Genomic DNA, 20899 nt, shown 5'->3' with positions numbered 1-20899 from the left:
GTGGAGAACTTCTGTTGGTGTTGGCTATAAAATACATGCAACATATATAGCTAAGTCTCTTTTCTGCCTCAGTGCTGTTGTACAAAAATAGCCTCAAAGCCTGCAGGCAGAAACAGTAGAGAAGAGTAAAAACAAAAGGCCATCTACAAAGTCTAGTCTGATAGAGAGAAACACATAGCAGCATAGGTTATAAAGAGAACAGTTGCACTTATGTTTCTTTATTCAACTACTTCCTTGAAACCTGCTTGGAGGCAAAAAGAACTTTGTACATCTATTCATCAGTACAAAATTAATGTATGTTCATGTATCTTACAAAGTACAGGAATATATATGTATATCTTGTAAATGTAGATGCTATGATTTCTGCGTTTAATTTCATGCATGTATCCATCAGGAAATTCATAAGCAGCAGTTCGATATGCTCAAATCGTAATTGCTCCTTGTGGGTAATTCTATAAAGAATAAGCTAACATTTTCATATGGATTACTTGCCAAATGCTTGCCAAAATTCTGTAAAGATGTGCCTATCTCACATAGTGCATATGGGACAGGTGGACATCACACAGGCACTTAGGTGGGACTCTCACATGCATAATAATATAGAGTACTATAAGTTACACATGCATCTGAGACACTTAGCCATGAGCTGTTGCACCAGCTCTATAGCCAGTGTAAGTAATCGCACCTAAGCACCTACATTTGCATATCCCAGCTACACTATAAAGGGAAGTAGACGCCTGCTGTCTGATGCCCTCCAGAAGTCTATTTATAAAACATTTTTGCACCTAAAATGCAACTTTAGGTGTGTAACTGAGCTCTTATAAAATAAGGTTTCTACTTTTTTGAAAAACTTTTCTGCTACACATTCTCCCAAATTCTACAAATGGCGCCTTTAGTTGTGTGCGATAATTTGGCCGCACAGTCAAATAGCACACACAATTTACTTGATTAACAAGCCAATCAACACTAATAATTGGTACTTAACAACCAATTAGCAGCACTAATTGTCTTTAATTAGATTTCAAGCACACAATGTTCTAGGCGTATTCTATACCGAAAAGGTATGGAATGGGTGGGTTGTGGCTGTTTCAAAAAACTATGCACACTATTATGGAATACACCCGATCTGCGCTAAGTTAAGTACAGGTATTTAGACCAGTTTTAGTTTGCCTAAGAATGGCACATGTGCATATTCTATAAAGTAAGCCTAAATCAATCTGTAAAATTAGGTCTGTTTCCTACATCATTGGGAGATATAATATTTACACCATTCTTGAAAAACTCATCTGGTAGTATAGAGGATCATTGTAATTATAAACCTGCAGCCAATATTCCAATTTTTGTGAAGATTTTGGAATCTATAGTGGTGATACAATTGTCTGATTATCTGGGGCATCATAATGTTCTACATCCATTACCGTTTGGTTTTAGAAAGGGTTCTAGTACAGAATCATTACTAGGTCTGTTAGTTAATGACATCAAAAGACTGTGGAGTATAGCTGAAAGAGCTATTATTCTCCAGTTTGATCTTTCAGCTGATTTAGATGCAGTGGACCATGTAATATTAATGGACATGTTACACAAGATAAGTATTACCACTAGAGTTTTTACTTTACTGTAAGGTTTTCTAAAGACCAGATCTTATAGAGTGAAATATCAGGGCAATTTATCAGGTTCAAGAAGAGTTATCAGTGGAGTACCACAGAGTTCCACACTGTCCCTGATTTTGTTCAATGTGGTATTGTGCTCTCTAGATAGATACTTTGTGCTTTGAAAGTAAATTACTGTATCTATGCAGATGATATTACTCTACTTATACCAGTTGATAATAAAGAATCAGCTCTAACCTTGTTGATTCATAATTGTATGGAAGTGGTTGAAGTATGGGCTTATTTTATATATATCACCGGAAGTCAAATGCTGAAAATGGTAACAATGACACCTCTGCATAATAATAATACTTTTTATTTAAAAAATGTTAGTCTGAGGAACAAATCAAGCTTGAAAGTGCTTAGGGTATTTCTTGATCCTATGCTATCCAATCAATTTCTTAACCAATTGATGCTGATTTTTCAAAAGGGTTCCAGAAGTGATCTGGGAAATTATGGTGAGCCTGACGTTAGTGCTGGGCAAACTTTTAGTGACTATTATAAAGAACAAATTTACAGAGCATATTCAGAAGCATGGATTACTGAGACAAAACCAACATGGATTTAGTCAATGGAAATCTTGCCTCACTAATCTAATACATTTCTTTGAAGGGGTGAATAAGCATGTGGATAAAGGCGAGCTGGTCGATATTGTGTATCTGGATTTTCAAAAGGTATTTGAAAAAGTACCTCATGAAAGACTGCTGAGAAAATTCGAAATTCATGGGTTAGGAGACAATGAGGGGCATTTTCGAAAGAAACATCCAAGTTGCGATTTAGACGTCTTAGCAAAACGGCGAAATCCAGGGGGGCGGGGAAAAACATATTTTTGAAAAAAGATGGATGTCCATCTTTCACTTCGAAAATACCATCAGAGAAGTTCAAATCCTTAAGTTTGGACGTCCTTGCATTTGGATGTTTCTGACGTTCAGCGATTTTCAAAACCAAAGACACGTCCAAATGCAAGCCATTTGGATGTGAGAGGAGCCAGCATTCGTAGTGCACTGGTCCCCCTGACATGCCAGGACACCAACCGGGCACCCTAGGGGGCACTGCAGTGGACTTCCTAAATTGCTTCCAGGAACATAGCTCCCTTACCTTGTATACTGAGCCCCCCAAAACCCACTACCTACAACTGTACATCACTACCATAGCCCTTATGGGTGAAGGGGGGCACCTATATATGGGTGCAGTGGGTTTGTGGTGGGTTTTGGAGAGTTCACTGTTTCCTCCACAAATGTAACAGGTAAGGGTTGTATGGGCCTGGGTCTGCCTGTCTGAAGTGCACTGCAGTACACACTAAAACTGCTCCAGGGACCTGCATGCGCTGTCATGGACCTGAGTATGACGTCTGAGGCTGTCATAGAGGCTGGCACAAAATATTTTTAAAGATGTTTTTTGAGGGTGGGAGGGGGTTAATGACCACTGAGGGAGTAATGGGAGGTCATCCCTGATTCAGTCCGGTGGTCATCTGGTCATTTCGGGCACCTTTTTGTGCCTTATTCGTAAAAAAACACATCTGGGTGAAAACGTCCAAGTGTTCATCTGGGACATCCTTGCTTTTTTTGATTATGGGTCAAAGACGTCCAAGTGTTAGGCACACCCAAGTCCCGCCTTCGCTAAGCCTCCGACATGCCCCTTGAAATTTGGTCGTCCTTGCGACAGACTACAGTTGGAGACATTCAAAATCGGGTTTCAATTATACCGATTTGGACGTCTCTGTGAGAAGGACGTCCATCTTCTGTTGTATGTCGAAAGGTGGACGTTCTTCTCTTTCGAAAATGAGCCCGAATGTCCTATTGTGGATTAAAAAATGGTTAAAAGAAAACAGTGAGTAGGGTTAAATGGTCAGTGTTCCCAATAGAGAAGGGTATATAGTGGGTTTCCCTATGGGGTCTGTGATGGGACCACTGCCTTTTAGCATATTTATAAATGATCTAGGGATGGTGAGGTAATTACATTTATTTATTTATTGCATTTGTATCCCACATTTTCCCACCATATGGCAGGTTCAATGTGGCTTACATTTTGCTAAAAAAGCGGTTACAAAATTTAGATTTGTAGAAGTCTAGTACATAATACAGAAGTACAATAAACGCTTAGGTTGATATATTAGCATATTGTGAGAGAGGTTAATATATGGAATATGCCTGGATTTGCTGATGACATAGGTTATTCAAAGTTGTTAAATCGCAAGACGATTGTGAAAAATTGCAAGAGGACCTTATGAGACTAGGAGACCGGGCATCCAAATGGCAGATGACTTTTAATGTGAGCAAGTGCAATATGATGCATGTAAGAAAGAGGAATCCAAACCATAGTTACATGATGCAAGGTTCCACGTTAGGAATCACTGCCCAGGAAAAGGATCCAGGTGCCATCATTGATGATACGTTGAAACCCTCTGCTCAATGTTAGAAATTATTAGGAAGGAATGGAAAACAAAACTGAGAATGTTATAATGCCTTTGTATCATTCCATGGTGTGATCGTACTTCGAATACCGTGTGAAGTTCTGGACACTACATCTAAAAAAAAAAAGATTAGAAAAGATACAGAGAAGGGCGATAGAAATGATAAAGAGGATGGGATGACTTCCCTATGAGGAAAGGTTAAAGCAGCTAGGGCTCTTCAGCTTGGAGAAGAGACAGCTGAGGGGAGATATGATATAGGTTTATAAAATACTTAATGGAGTGGAACATATAGATGTGAATTGCTTGTTTACTCTTTCCAAAAATACTAGGATTAGGGGGCATGCAAAGAAGCTACTAAGTAGTAAATTTAAAACAAATCAGAGAAAATATTTCTTTACTTAATGAGTAATTAATCTCTGGAATTCATTGCTAGAGAATGTGATAAAAGCAGTTAGCTTAGCAGGGTTTAAAAAAGGTTTGAATACTTTTCTAAAAGAAAATTCCATAACAATTATTAAGATGGGAAAATTCATTGCACATTCTAGGATAAGCAGTATAAAATCTGCTTTGCTGTTCTGGGATTTTGCCAGGTACTTGTGATCTGGATTGGCCATTGTTGGAAACAAGATATTGGGCTTGATGAACCTTCAGTTTGTTCCACTATGGCAATGTTCATGTTCTTATGAGAAGAATTAAAATATATCTTTCTTTTAATCAATTTAGATTAGTAGTACAAATACTTGTTTTGTTTGATTACTATAATTTGTTGTTGTTCTAGATCAGTGCTTCGTCTCTTATAGAACCTTCAAAATGTGGCAATGAGATTGAATTGTCAGGCTTTGAAATGGGATAGTATAACCACTCTGTTAAGGAAATTACATTAGCTTCCTATATGTGGGTATACAATATTTTATATGGGTTGGCTTCTGTATCATTAATGCCCATACTATCACTCCCCACACTAAGAAAGGGGCTTAGGGTGGACAGCCAGCTAAAACGTAACTTTCCATCGATGTTGCAGGTGAAATATAAGTGAGAACATGCTGTGTTTATTTCCTAGCAAGCAGCTAGTATTTGGAATTCGCTAGCAAGTGGAGTTAGATTGGAAGCAAATTCTTTAAGATTTAGGAAGAAATTGAAAGCTTGCTTATTCACTCGGTGTTTGGGTAATTAACTGCAGAACTTTTGTATTTCTGTAATGATATAGTTTGTTAGTTCTTATTTTGTAACTTCCCAGTCTGATTGACTGGTTTTGATTGTATTGTAATCCACATTGAACCATTGCGGAATGTAAATGTAATAATTGTGGGGGTCTTTTCCTAAAGCTTAGCTCGAGTTATCTGCAGCAGGGTCCATTTTATTCCAATGGACCCTGCTGCAGATAACTCGAGTTAAGCTTTAGTAAACAACCCCCTGTAATTATAATTGTAAAAGAATGAGCAGTACAAACCAATGCATATATTTACTGTAAGTATGCTGAGGGTGGAGCATGGGCAAAGTCATGACTTGCGCACATATTTTATAAAATACTTGCATGCATGTGTACACTTTGCCCTAACATTTATACCTGCTCTGGAACAGACCTAATGTTTGTGCCTTCAATCTAGGCACTGTTGCCAAAATAGGATTATTTCTGCTCACTTAACCTCTGTACTCATATACTACTACTACTGTTAGCATTTATATAGCGCTACCAGACACACGCAGCGCTGAACAATTGACATAGAGAGACAGTCCCTGCTCAAAGAGCTTACAATCTAGGTAAAACAGACAGACAAGACATTACGTGCAAGGGAATTACAGGATAAAGAGGAACAGGGAGGAGGACAAATGGGTAGTGGCTAAGAGCCAAAGGCAGCAGTGAAAAGGTGAGCCTTCAGCATAGATTTAAAAACAGGTAGAGATGGAGCTAGACGTATGGGCTCGGGAAAGCGGTTCCAGGCATAAGGTGCAGCAAGATAAAAGGAGCAAAGTCTGGAGTTAGCGGTGGAGGAGAAGGGGGACGACAAGAGAGACTTGCTCAGAGAGCGGAGTTCACGGGGAGGAATGTAGGGAGAAATGAGAGAGGAGAGGTAATGAGGGGTCAAAGAGTGGATGCATTTAAAGGTCAGTAAGAGAAGTTTGAACTGTATACGGAAGCGGACAGGGAGCCAGTGAAGTGACTTGAGAAGTGGGCTAGTGTGGGCATAACGATTCTGACGGAAAATAAGTCGAACTGCAGAATTCTGGATAGATTGGAGAGGAGAAAGATGATTGGGTGGAAGACCAGTGAGAAGTAAATTGCAATAGTCCAAGCGAGAAGTAACAAGGGTGTGAATAAGGGTTTTGGTGGCGTGTTCAGAAAGGAAGGGGCAAATTTTGCTAATGTTGAAGATAAAGAAACGTCAGGTTTGGCGATTTGTTGAATAAGAGCAGAGAAGGAGAGAGAAGAGTCGAAGACGACTCCAAGGTTACGAGCCGAGGAGACAGGGAGAATATGAGAGCCATTAACAGAGATAGAGAATGGGGGAAGAGGAGAGGAGGGTTTAGGGGGGAAAATGAGAAGTTCAGTTTTAGCCATGTTTAATTTGAGATGGCGTTGAGACATCCAGGCAGCAATGTCAGACAAGCAGGCAGAGATTTTGTCTTGGATTAAGGTTGAGATTTCAGGGGTGGAGATGTAGATCTGAGAGTCATCAGCATAAAGATGGTAATGAAAACCATGGGATGAGATAAGGGGACCAAGGGAAGAGGTATAGAAGGAGAAAAGGAGTGGTCCAAGGACAGAACCCTAAGGCACACCTACTGAAAGCGGGAGGGAAGTTGAAGAGGATCCACCAGAGTGAACACTGAAAGTACAGAGTGAGAGGTAGGAAGAGAACCAGGAAAGAACAGGGCCCTAGAATCCAAGCGAGGACAGCGTATCAAGGAGTAATGTGTGGTCAATGGTGTTGAAAGCAGCAGAAAGGTCAAGAAGGATGAGGATGGAGTAGAGACCTCTGGATTTAGCCAGAAGCAGATCATTGGAGACTTCAGTAAGTGCAGTTTCAGTAGAGTGAAGAGGGTGAAATCCGGATTGAAGTGGGTCAAGAATAGGTTGAGAAGCGAGAAAGTCAAGACAACGACGGTGAACGGTGCGTTCAAGTAGTTTGGAGAGGAAAGGGAGATGGGGCGATAGTTGGAGGGACAGGAAGGGCCAAGTGTGGGTTTTTTAAGGAGTGGAGTGACAATGGCATGTTTGACGGTCGTAGGAACAGTTGCAGTGGAGAGTGAAAGATTAAGGATGTGACAGATGACAGGGATGATAGTAGGAGAGATAGTGTTAAGTAGGTAAGTGGGAGTGGGATCAGTGGAACAGGTAGTACATTTAGAGGAGAAAAGAAGAAGGGCAGTTTCTTCAGTAGAAACTTCTGAGAAGGAGGAGAAAGAAGGACTACAAAATTGCCTATGTATAAAAAGTAGGCGCAGAGAGCTCATTTCTTACTTTAATGCAATATATACTTAGGATATTCCGTCCCAATAGCATGAGATCAACATTGTAATGTAGGCTGCAGGAAGAGAGGTAGTGAGTTGCTGCAGAAACTAGGAACTAAGGGGTCCTTTTACAAAGGCGCGCTGAAAAATGGCTTGTGGTAGTGTAGGTGTGGGTTTTGGGCATGCGCAGAATCATTTTTCAGTGCGTCTGTAAAAAAGGCCTCTTTTTTCCCCCAAAATGGACATTTTGGGTCTCTGGCCTTACCGCCAGCCATAAACCTAACGGGAAAAGAATTTGGGTGGTAATGACCTACATGTGTCAGATACCACTTGGTACACATCCGCTACATGGATCAGAAAATAAAAATTATTTTTCAGACGTGCGTATTGGATGCACGCCAAAAATGAAATTACCGCAAGAGCCACGCAGTAGTTGGGCGGTAAGTCCATTTTGGCACGCATTGGGCGCCCGTAGATGCTTACGTGGCTTAGAAAAAAAGAGGCCCTAAGAATTGCAGCTGAAAGTTGGGGCACTGACTGGATGGTGAGCATAGAGATAGCAAGGGTTGATAATGCTCAACAGCAGTAAACATGAGAGGAGCTCCTGAATGTAATTGGGTCCAGCATGAAAATTACAGCAGCCTCTACAGCAGCAAGCTTCTATGGTAGAATTTGCCTCGACTTGCATAGGACCATGGGGAAATCTGATCCCTTGATCCAACTGGAAAATAAAATCTGCTGGAGAATTTATTTCATAACAAACCAGCTGACAGACATCTGCTAAGTATGGGCAACAGCAGGCTGAGGCTTCAAGATTGGGAATGGAAAATTCTAAGTGACTTATGGGTTTGGTCATTTGGGGACAAAGTTGCAGGAATGGTGTTAGAGGCAACTGCTCCATTGGAGGTGGGGGTCTATTTTAAGTCTAAAATAAGAAAAGAAAACAAGAATTAGCCTCTGAGAAGCTGCATATAGAAGTGGGACCATTTATAAGCATTTGAGTTATCTTTGGTCTTAAGAGTTGCTTAGGGAACAGAGGGGAAAATATTTTAAGAATGTAAAGGTAGACAAACACACACACACACACACACACACACACATACAGTATATACACACACACTACCCCAGTATAGGCATTGCTTTCAATGCAGTCCCTAGTCCAAAGAGTTTGCACAGCCCAATTTAAGCCAATTGTAAACAGTACTACTCACCTCAAAAAACTAAATAACAATGTCCAACATATCAATCATCCTGGAGAGATCAGTAGAAATGAAAACTGATCAAACTATTTTTGCCAAAGATTGTCAAAGGAGATTTGATACTGGGTAATTCTCATGGTCCAATAATATGTTTTATTTCCAAAAGAGGGATACCACTGCAGCTTTCAGTGCAGAGAATAATATCCATTCATTAATGATACATTTATTATATTTTCTAAGCAGTCAATTGTCATGAATACAGGTTTGATTTGGGGAAAAAATGTCAAAATGTTTTATATATTGACCCATTTGGGTAGAGATTCTGAATTCTAGGCATTGCTTCTTTGAATGGAAAGCCTGAGCTGAAGCAGTTTAATAAATGCTTTTGATACTACCACAGAAAAATAATCCGAGGGTCTTAATGTAATGCATTCTTTAATTATAATGCTTTAAATCATTGAACCATGTGTGAAAGCCTTTTCCCAAATTTTGAAGTTGCATCTCCATAATTTCCCAACCCACTAACTACAAAAATTAGCTAAAAGGGCTGTTGAATGTTATTAGCCTATGGATAGCGTTTAGAATGATTACATGTTTGCTTCATAGTCAGCTAATGCTCAGTAAAGTGTAAAAAATAGGATGTTACTGTGTTATTGGAAAGAACAGTACTTTTTATCAGACGTACTTCCTATTATACACATCATTTCCCTTGTGTATTAAAATGTACCGTAATCATTTCCCACCAGCGTTCAACATATATACTTTCCTGCTAAGAACATGAATTGGAAACACCAATTTCTTTTTATTGCTTTTTGAGAAATCTTATGTCACAAAGACAACATAGGATTACAAATAATTAGAGGGTGCAATAGCTGTGTTTATAATGTGTACAAGAGAAAAGGAAAGTATTAGAGATACACATGGAAAGAATTGCACACTATAAAAAGATATCCAAAACTTGTAGTCATGCATATCTAATAACTTCTTAATTAGATCAGGGACATAAATACATAAGCATCACCATTCTGGGACAGACCAAAGGTCTATCAAGTCCAGCATCTTTTCCAGCAGTGGCCTATCCAGGTCACAAGCACCTGGTGATCCCAAAAGAGTGAAACAGATAAGCAGTAGATTTTTCAAAATCTACCTTAATGATGATTTAGGGACTTTTATTTTAGAAACATGGCCAAACCTTTTTTAAACTCTGTTAAGCTAACCACTTTTACTATATTCTCTGTCAACAAATTCCAGAGTTTAATCACACATTAAATGAAGACATATTTTCTCTGAGTTGTTCTAAATGTACTATGTAGAAGAAAGGTATCAATGTAGCCACTGTTAAAATGGGTTATTTTATCACAATCATCTAATGACTGCTGATACACTCAAGCTCTTGTATTATTATCAATTTGAAACTCTAAAACATAGCTTCACACACTGTGTATTACAGTGGATACAAGACCAGCTCTACACCAAGCAGTATTCGTTTTATCTTTTTTATCTTTTTAAAGTGGAGAAAAAAGGCTTCAGTATCGCCACCCAGCCAGCCAGAACTCAACCGACTATAAGGTGTGGGCCCGGCCAAAAAACTTCACAATAGTCAATGTATACAAAAGATACTGCTGAACGTTTCTTGTATCCACATCCCACAGGATTAATGTCAGTATATTCCTTTACAATCCAATGATTAGTGATTACTGCCAGTTGTTTTATCACAAGACATACTACATTAAATTGGACCCTGTGCTACAATAGCATGATTTGTGGCAAAATAACCCATCTTAACAGTAGCCTACATTGATACCTTCCCCTTTAGAGAATTCATTGAATGCATCCTTCTCCTTGTACTTTTAGAAAGAGTAAACACGAAATTCACATCTACTTGTTCCACTCCACTCATGATTTTATTTACCTCTATCATATCTTTCTTCAGAATTCTCTTCTACAAACTGAAAAGCTCTAACCTCTTTAGCCTTTCCTCATAGGGGAGTATTTCCATCCCCATTATCATGTGGTTACCAGAATTGTTCACAATATTTGAGGTGCAGTCGCACAATGGAGCAACACAAAGGCATTATAATTAGGATTGTACTGAATATCAAGGTTTGCACACTGGTTCATAAAATCATTCATGGAGATGCACCGGCCTACATGTCAGACCTTATCGACTTGCCACCTAGGAATGCTAACAGTTCAGCATGCACATTCCTAAATCTTCACTTCCCAAGCTGTAAAGGTTTAAAATGCAAACTAACACATGCATCCAGCTTTTCCTACACGAGTACGCAGCTATGGAATGCATTGTCTCTTGACCTGAAATCTATTCACGACCTACTCAACTTTCAAAAATCACTAAAAACTTTTCTTTTCAACAAGGCATGCCATAATGACCTATATTAATATTCTTTTCAACAAGGCATGCCATAATGACCTATATTAATAATTTTAGCACATCTCTACTTCCTGATAATATGATTGTTATCTTATATACCGATTTGCTTATATCTACTATATTACACTTGTTCTTTATGTAATACCAACTGTTTATTTGCTCTTGTATTGTGATTGCCATGATGGAATATTGTAAGCCACATTGAGCCTGCAAATAGGTGAGAAAATGTGGGATACAAATGCAACAAACAAATAAATAAATAAATATGTGTATTTGATTCAATTTGGCCCCAAATACTGCCCCAAATATACTATTCATATTCAGCAAAATAGAGATTTAAATTCAAATATGAATAACCCTGTGCTCTACTGTTCTAAATTCTACTGAAATAAATATTTGATCTCTAATTTCACACTGTTTCTTTTATTATTTGTAATGTTAAAGCTTAGTGCCCATTATTCATATTAGGTATTCATATTCAGCCAAATAATATTTTTCATTATTTGTATTCAGCCAAATATTCGGTACAGCTCTAATTATAATATTTGCTGTTTTATTCTCTATTCCTTTCCTAATAATTTCTAACATTCTATTTGCTTTTTTTTGGCTGGCACTGAACACTCAGCAGAGGATTTCAACATATCATCGTTGATTACCACTAGATCTTTTTCTTGGACAGTGACTTCTAATGTGGAATTTTTCAGCTTGGGTTCTCTGCCCTATGTACATTACTTTGCATTTGCTCATATTAAATTTCATTGGTCATTTGGATGCCCAGTCTCCCAGTCTTGTAAGGTCCTCTTGCAATTTCTCACAATCCTTTTGTATTTAATAACTTTGTATCATCAGAAAATTTGACCAATTCACTCATTACTCCTGTTTCTAGGTCATTTATATATATGCTAAAAAGCAGATGTCCCTGGGGAACCCCACTATTACCCTTCCTCATTGAAAATATTGACCATTTAACACTATCGGTGCTAACTGATTCGTTATTCAATTAAATTGCATGTGGAATTTGGGCACACACCCAAATTTCTACATGCCATGTTAAGAACTATGTATAGAATCTGGGAGTATATGCATAACTGGCTTTCAATAGCTGCCAAAAAGATTTTACCGATTTCTATGGTGGAGCACTGTGTAGCAATTTGAAAACTTAAAATGGACAGTTATTGAGCACAATGTCCCTCATTTCAGGATAGTGATTTAAGCCATATATTTAAAGAACAGCAGTGGATCTTAGAGTATGAATTCTAAGGTTAAGGGGGAAGCTATCAACATGGGCTGCTCTTAAGATGGGCTATTTTAGTATAGGGTCTCATTGCATAAAATGGGATCCTATGCTAAAATAGCATGATTTATAGTAAAATAACTCATCTTAATAGTAGTTCAGTTTGAGAGCTTTCCTCCTTAATGACACAGTCTGGTTTAACTTGATAAATTAATTGATCTTAAGGTGACCACCCTGCCGCCCCCCCCCCCCAAAAAAAAGTGCCTCTGCTGCTGTTAGAAAGTAGAAGGATGTTCTGGGGGTCACTAAGACAACTGTGGCTGAGATTGCCAGCCTAGTGGGTGGACGTGGGAGGAGCCAGCCCTAGTGGGCAAGGCCAGGCGATAGTAAAAGAGTTTCTCATTTTGAAAATATGATCTTTAGTTGCTCACCCCCAACGAGACCTGAGTACCGAGGGGGAAGTCTCGGAACTGCAGAGGATAAATTTGCAGTGCACAATGAATAAAACCCCTGAAAGAGGGCGGAGGGTGTCCGCAGTTTGGTTTCCCAAAGTGGGACATCTTAAGGAAAGGAGTTGTCTAGGGAAAAGTACACCTCGGGTGGGAGAAATGAGATCAAAGGAGACTCACTTCTGGCAGGACTTTTGCTGACACTCAAAGTGATCCTGATCCAGGACTGGACCTAAGAGAGTGGTACCACCATAAGGATGCAACTACTAAAAGTGTGATTTTATCTACTTTTTTTTTAATTGAATTTCAATACACTTAATCAAGTAATAACAACCTGCATAGTCAAGCTGTGATAGAAGGGAAAAAGAAAAAATGCTTTAGGAAAAGCAAAACTATTACTATGTTTATTACAGTTTGTAATATTCTCCTTACAATACTTTGTAATACTATTTACTATGTAAGCCGCATTGAATCTGCTGTGTGTGGGAAAGCGCGGGGTACAAATGTAATAAATAAATAAAGTTGCAGATAGGTCAATTCCACAATTGGAAGACCCCAAACAGAATTGTAAAACAATGAAATAAAACACTTAAGAAAACCATGTTCTGCTTGCAAACTAAGGGCTCATTTTACTACGGTGCACTAACAGATTTAGCACATTCTAAATAAGACGCCCAAAGAAATACAATGGGCATTTTATCATTAATGCATACTAATCATTAGTGCGCACTAAATTAATTGGCACACCTTAGTAAGAAGACCTCTAAGAGAGCAGATCATATATTAAACTCCTAGCCATCCCTGGTTTTGCAAATACATGCTATGTAGGTGAAGTGGAGAACATTAACTTTACTTTACAATCATGCTCCTTTTCTCTGTTGCTCCTGCCCCTGGCCCACCTGCTTCCCCTCCAGCTCCACTTGTTCCACTTCCTTTTGTCCACAAATTAAACCCTAGCTAGAGCAAGCCTCAAGGAAGATAGCGGGACCATTTTACTCTGCTGTGCCAGGATGTGATAGGCATTGGAGAAGACCTCTAAGTGTTCACCGCTTCAGCTCTACCCAGATATGTGTTGTTCATCAGGGCCAATCACTGATTTTAAGCTCCTGAAAATCTTCATTGACCACCCTCATACTCTAGGAATAATGTGGGAGTCAGAAGTTATCCAGGTGCTGCTAATATTCTGCTCCAGTAACCAGAAGGCATTTTGCCGTCCTAATGTCTCTAGATATTCAGGTACCAGGGCTGAATGTCAGCAGCATTCAGATAGCTTCTCGCAGCTGCCTTATAAAAAGGATATTCAGCACTGTTATCCAGGTACAGCCCAACACTGAGCATTTGGCATAAAATTAAATGTGTTGATCAGCATTTGAAGTTAACACTAAGCACGGTGTTTAAATTTCATGGCACTGGTTGATAGGAAGCAGAAAGGCAGAACTCCAAACTCAAGAGCCAGAATGAAACATTATTCCTCACCAGAAGGCTCCATCATTGTAGAAAAGGATGGATTATGGTCCTTATTCTCCAGGGATGGAGCTATGTTCTGCTGTAGAGAATCAGTCCAAAGGAGGCACAGGAAACCCAGCACAAAACCTACAGTATCACACTGGTATGTATCCTAGGTCACTATTGGTTAGTGGTTAGTGGTTTTTAAGTCATGTTGGTTTGAATTAACCTTAGATATTCAATGTTGGGCCATGTCCTTGCTCTGGCATTGAATATCTGGGTATGTGCGTTCACCCGGAAATTAATTGGGCACCAGTTGATATTCAGACTGGTGCTTGGTTAGCTTGGTTGATAAAGTTAGGACAGTCTTTTCCCTGCCCTAACCTTATCTGCTTACTTAGTTGGTTAACAAATTGAATGTCACCGCTAACCACTTAAGTTCTGGCTCCATCCCTAGACCGTCCCTAATCAGACAGTGCCTAGGCAGTCACAGGAAATATTCAGCAGCACTGGCTAAACCCTTTTAAAAATCAGGCGCTATGGGCTAGATTCTATATAAGGTGCCTAAAAATCCTCATGGTAAACATTTCCGGCTATGCGTATTCCATAAGTGGCACCTAGATTTAGGTATGATTTATAGAATATGCTTAGTTGATATCCCAGTGCCTTAAACTTTACACCTCCATTTACACCAATGAAAATGTGGCATGAATCTCTGTGTGTAGATTTACGTGAACTGGGCAATATTCTACAACTATGTGCATACATTTTGGAACACCCACGAAACGCCCATGTCCTGCCCATAACCATGTCCCTTTTGAAATGCATGCATTAAAATTTAGGTGCAGTTCAATACAGAACACACTTAGCAAGTCGTGAGCGTAAATTCTAATTATTGCCAATTAGTACTCATTATTGTTGGTTAGGTGCTGTTATCAATTCTTAGCTTATTAAGCCAATTAAGTTATACACGTTGTTATGGGATATGCTTAGATTTCAGCGAGGAATGCTAGGTGTGCTATATAGAATCCAGGGATATGTCTATAATGTAGTGTTCACATCATTACAGAGTATCATGGAAAATATTTCCAGAATTTGACTTGTTTTCACAGTCACATAATCCCTGAAATATTCAGATATATTTACAAAATCACATGTACACATTTTCAGATAGAGACATCTACAAACACAAGTATCTCTGATTGTTCATGTGATAAATTCTGTGCATACATAATATAGACTGGTTGCATTTCTTTTTTCTTCATGCACTGCAATGATAATCAAACCTACAATTACTCCCTGATTGCAGCATAATGAGTGCTATCTTTCTCTGTTAAATTCTTTCAGTCGGCTTGGGCCATAAGTTAAATATAGAAACCAAAACAGAGCACAATTTCTAAAGCAACCATGAATAAGATACATTCCCTTTGTTTCTGGCACTGCATAAAAACAGAACAGCCTCTTGTAATAAATTATGTTTGGAACTGTTAGAATCAATTAATTTTAAACACAGTTATGCAAATGTTACACCCAACAAATGCTGATCCTGTGTACTTGTGCAAGGCAGTTCTATAAAGTTTATGCTCACTGTTCTGCACTAATTAGTCGCGTATTTCATTAGAATAGTATCATATGTATGCCTATATAGGAGCCAACTTTTCAAAAAGATTAGGGGTGCTCAACTGAGCATATATTCTATAAGGCAGTGTTTCCTAAGTCCGGTCCTGGAGTACCCTTGCCAGTCAGATTTTCAGGATATCCACAATTAATATGCATGAAAGAGATTTGCATTTAATGGAGGCAGTGCATGCAGATCAAGTTCAATTCAAAATGTGCCCAGTCCTATGGCTTACCCAACTCTTCATTAGTCTTATTTAAGCCATAGGACTGGGTTTCTATGGGTAAACAAGTTACCCCTGAGGTTTTGGAAGATTAGTGAGATATATGTCTGCATTTTCCTGATTGTTGAATATATTGCATTGGACACATTTTGAATTGTTTGTAGTGGCTCCCGCTCAAAGATTTGGGATCAATAATTTGATTTTGAAAATCAAATTCATGCATATTCCTTGTGGATATCCTGAAAATCTGATTTGCAAGGGCTACTCCAGGACCAGACTTGGGGAAACAGTGCTATAAGGAACCACCTAGTGTAAGGCAGCAGGAATGCATGTTAACCACCTCTTATAGAATACCAACAAACAAAAAAGGATTCATCATATTTTCATAGCATGTACTTTCCCAGCAGGAGTGCACATGAATGGAGACTTGGTGGAACATGCAAATACACACATAACTTATAGGCGTGATCATTTATACCAGCCATAGTGTTGAGATAAATGATCACATCTTAAATGTATATTATTAAAAAATCTCAATGCTGCTAATAAGTTTCATTTAGAAATGTAACCATGTTTTTATTTTACAATGTCACATCTTAGACCTCAGTGGTGACTCATTTCACATCAGTGATGTGACACACATGATTCTCCTTTATCGTCATACGTCAAACACCTTTTTTTGCATATTTATTATTTTTAACCATATTTATAAATTGTTTACGAATTACTAATTAGTTGCAACCTTAAAGTCCTTCCAAAACATTTCAATTCAACCAATTAAATGACTGGCACACTTATCTTTTCTGAAGCAGGTCAATCACCCCTAAGGGGTCCTGTATTGTGATTGAGATGCTAAAGAAAAGATAAGTGGGTGAATTTAGAATAGTTAACAACGCTAAGTAAGATGGTGTCCCTGTCCTGAAAGCCTTAAAGGCCAAAACAATTAATTTAAAGTGAAGACAATATTCAACAAGGAGCCAACAGTGTTGTTTAACTGCTGGGGCCACATGATCAGTATACTACAAATTGAACAGGAGATGAGTAGCAGTGTTTTGTAAAGATACTAGGTTAGGAGCCACACAATGAAGCTACAAAGTAGTAAATTTAAAACTAATTGGAGAAAATATTTCTACACTCAATGTGTAATTAAACTCTGGATTTCTTTGCCAGAAAATGTGGTAAAAGCAGTTAGCTTAGCGGGGTTTAAAAAAAGGTTTCGATAGCTTCCTAAAACAAAAGTCCATAAGCCATTATTAAAATGGACTTGAGAAAATCCACTGCTTATTTCTGGGATAAGCAGCGTCAAATGTATTGCACTGTTTTGGGATCTTGCCAGGTACTTGTGACCTGGATTGGTCACTGTTGAAAACAGGATACTGGACTTGATGGACCTTCGGTCTGTCCCAGTATGGCAACACTTATGTACTTATTCAAGAGCCACATGCTTGATGGAAAAGGAATCTAATATAATAAAACGCACCGTGAAGGTTCTGAAGACAACGTTCTGAAGTCACTCAAACACTCTTTGGCTGTAGGGTTCGTGGATTCAATGTGTGAAGCCAGCCAGCCGTCTCTGCCCCGCCCTCGCGTAAAACGTCATGACGTTGAGGGCGGAAAAAAAAAACAAACAAACGGATCGCACCTACGCACGGTGCGTTTTATTATATTAGATTTACCTCCATGGTGGCGGTTCCGGCAGTGCAGCGTCAGGGAAGGAGGCGGCGCTCCCGACGTCTCTAGCCTTCCCTTCGCTGTGTTCCGCCTTCTTCTGACATCAAGGATGACGTCAGAAGAAGGCGGAACACAGCGAAGGGAAGGCTAGACGTCGGGAGCGCCGCCTCCTTCCCTGACGCTGCGCTGCCGGAACCGCCACGGAGGTAAATTTTTAAAAAAGAGGGGGGAGAGAAGAGGGTGGGCAGTAAAGTTGAACAATGGGAGCGGGAGGGCAGGGGAGAAACGACAGCATGGATGCGAAGGGGGGGCATGGATGCGAAAGGGGGGGGGAGAAGAGGGCGGGCCAGGCTGGGACATGGGAGAGAGAGGAGCATGGATGAGAGGGGGGGTCATGGAAGGGAGAGAGGGGAATTGCTGGAAAAGGATGAATGGAGGGGGCAGGGGACAGAAGAGCATGGATGGGCATGGATTGGGAGGGCAAGGCTCAGGGAGAGAGGGGAATTGCTGGAAAGGGATGAATGGAGGGGGCAGGGGACAGAGGAGCATGGATGGGCATGGATTGGGAGGGCAGGGCTCAGGGAGAGAGGGGAATTGCTGGATAGGGATGAATGGAGGGGACAGATGGGCATGGATGGATATGGATTGCAGGGCAGGGCTCAGGGAGAGAAGGGAATTGCTGGATAGGGATGAATGGAGGGGGCAGGTGACAGAGGAGCATGGATGGGCATGGATTGGGAGGGCAGGGCTCAGGGAGAGAGGGGAATTGCTGGATAGGGATGAATGGAGGGGACAGATGGGCATGGATGGATATGGATTGCAGGGCAGGGCTCAGGGAGAGAGGGGAATTGCTGGATAGGGATGAATGGAGGGGGCAGGTGACAGAGGAGCATGGATGGGCATGGATTGGGAGGGCAGGGCTCAGGGAGAGAGGGGAATTGCTGGAAAAGGATGAATGGAGGGGGCAGGGGACAGATGGGCATGGATTGGGAGGGCAGGGCTCATACTCTCTCTCTCATATACAATGTCTTTCTGACTCACACTCTCACACACTCTGTCTCACACTGTATCACATTCACTCTCTATGTGCCACACAGTCACTCACACACTCGCTTGGTCTCATACACTCACTCTCACAGAGAATCTGTGTCTCACACACACTCTCTCTCTCGCACACACACTCTCTCTCACACTGTGTCTCACATACACACTTGCACACACTCTCATTCTCTCACACACACTCTCACAAACACACTCACACCCAGACTCACTCTCTCTCTCACACACACACACACTCACACTTTTACTCTGTCTCTCACACAGTCACTCTCACATACAATCTCCCAAACATACACACTCCGAGGAAAACCTTGCTAGCGCCCGTTTCATTTGTGTCAGAAACGGGCCTTTTTTACTAGTTTCTGAATAAAATAAAAAATGTCTTTGGAAATTCTCACAACCTTGAGGATACCCCCCCCCCCCCCCAATAAAGTCTGAAGATTGGCTGGTAGGGTTGGATTTCATTGATACACACTGGCCACCAGTTTAATGGCCCCATGTAGGATGATATTTGGCGGATCTCCTTCAGCTCATTAATATCAAAAGTGGCTCCAGCTTTAAAATGAATGAAGACCACTGCACTATACCATCAGAAACACTCCCCCTATGCATAAGCATTAAGTCCAGTATGGCCACTTCCCACGTGGGTTCCATTACTAGCTGCTGGAACAGTTCTCCCTGTAGAGAATCCAGGATCTCCCTACTTCCAAATGACCCTGCAAAAGGGATATCTCAATTAACATCCGGCATATTAAAATCACTTAGCAATAGTATGTCCCTTTGATATCTATATTTTGAATGTTTCAATTAAATCTCTGACCACTTCTACCAGAGAAGAAGGCCTGTATATCACAGCAATGCTGCCATTCCATCATTCCAGATTGATCCACAGTGCCTCTTCCTTACCCTGTAAGTCTTACAATTATGTTGCTTTATTATTATCTTTAACTTATAATGCCACTCCCCCTCCCTTTCTTCCTATGTTATACAGACAATTGAATCACATCTCCAAAACATTGATTCCAGAGAATAATAAGCTGCCTATGTTCCTACTCATATGATGGCTCAGATAGTATCTCCCAAATCTCAGATTTAATCTCTAGTTACCAAGTTAGCATTAGATTTCTTAAGATTTCAAGTCCACATTTTTATTGACATTTCAGTGTAGTCCACTTCTTTGGTGAACCCAGTTTGATGAAGTGGGAAGGAACATTCCTCTTGCTCTTAGCACTTTGAAATTTGCCCCAAGAATAACCTTTTCTCTAAATCATCCAATAAGGAGTCATCACAAAAGGTAAACAAAGTTATATTTAACAAACCTAGGGGTTCTTTTAATAAGGTGTGCTGAAAAATGACCTGCAGTAAGGTAAGCGTGGGTTTTGGGCGCGTGCAGATCCATTTTTCAGCGCACCTGCACAAAATGCTTTTTTAAAAATTTGCCAAAAATGGACATGCGGCAAAATAAAAATTGCCGCAAATACATTTTGGGTCTGAGACCTTACTACCAGCCATTGACTTAGCGGTAAGGTCTCTCGTGTTAACCATGCAGTAATCTCCTATGCGTGTCAAGTCAGAGTTGACTCTTGACTGCCCCAACTTGACATTTCGTCCTTTAGATTGTAAGCTCCTTCGAGCAGGGACTGTCCTTCTTTGTTAAACTGTACAGCGCTGCGTAACCCTAGTAGCGCTCTAGAAATGTTAAGTAGTAGTAGTTACCGCCTGATTTTCACTGCACACCGGAAAATGAAATATATTTTCTGGCGCGCGTAGCGGGCGCACGTAAGAAATTAAATTACTGCACGGGCCACATGGTAGCCAGGTGGTAACTCCAAATTAGTACACATTGGGCACACATGTAGGTACCTACGTGGCTTAGTAAAAGGGCTCCCTAGTGTACTATCTAGCTTATAATCGAAAAAGAAAAGCGCCTATATTTAGACCCAAATCGGGAGATAGGCGTTTTTCTCGCAAAGGCGCCCAAATCGGTATAATCGAAAGCCGATTTGGGACGTTTCCAACTGCACTCCGTTGCGGAAACAAATAAAGTTGATGGGGGCGTGTCAGAGGCGTGGTGGAGGCGGACCTGGGGCGTG

The sequence above is a fragment of the Microcaecilia unicolor genome, chromosome 5 (genome assembly GCF_901765095.1).
Source record: "Microcaecilia unicolor chromosome 5, aMicUni1.1, whole genome shotgun sequence".
Lineage (NCBI taxonomy): Eukaryota > Metazoa > Chordata > Amphibia > Gymnophiona > Siphonopidae > Microcaecilia > Microcaecilia unicolor.
This window is presented reverse-complemented; position numbering follows the sequence as displayed.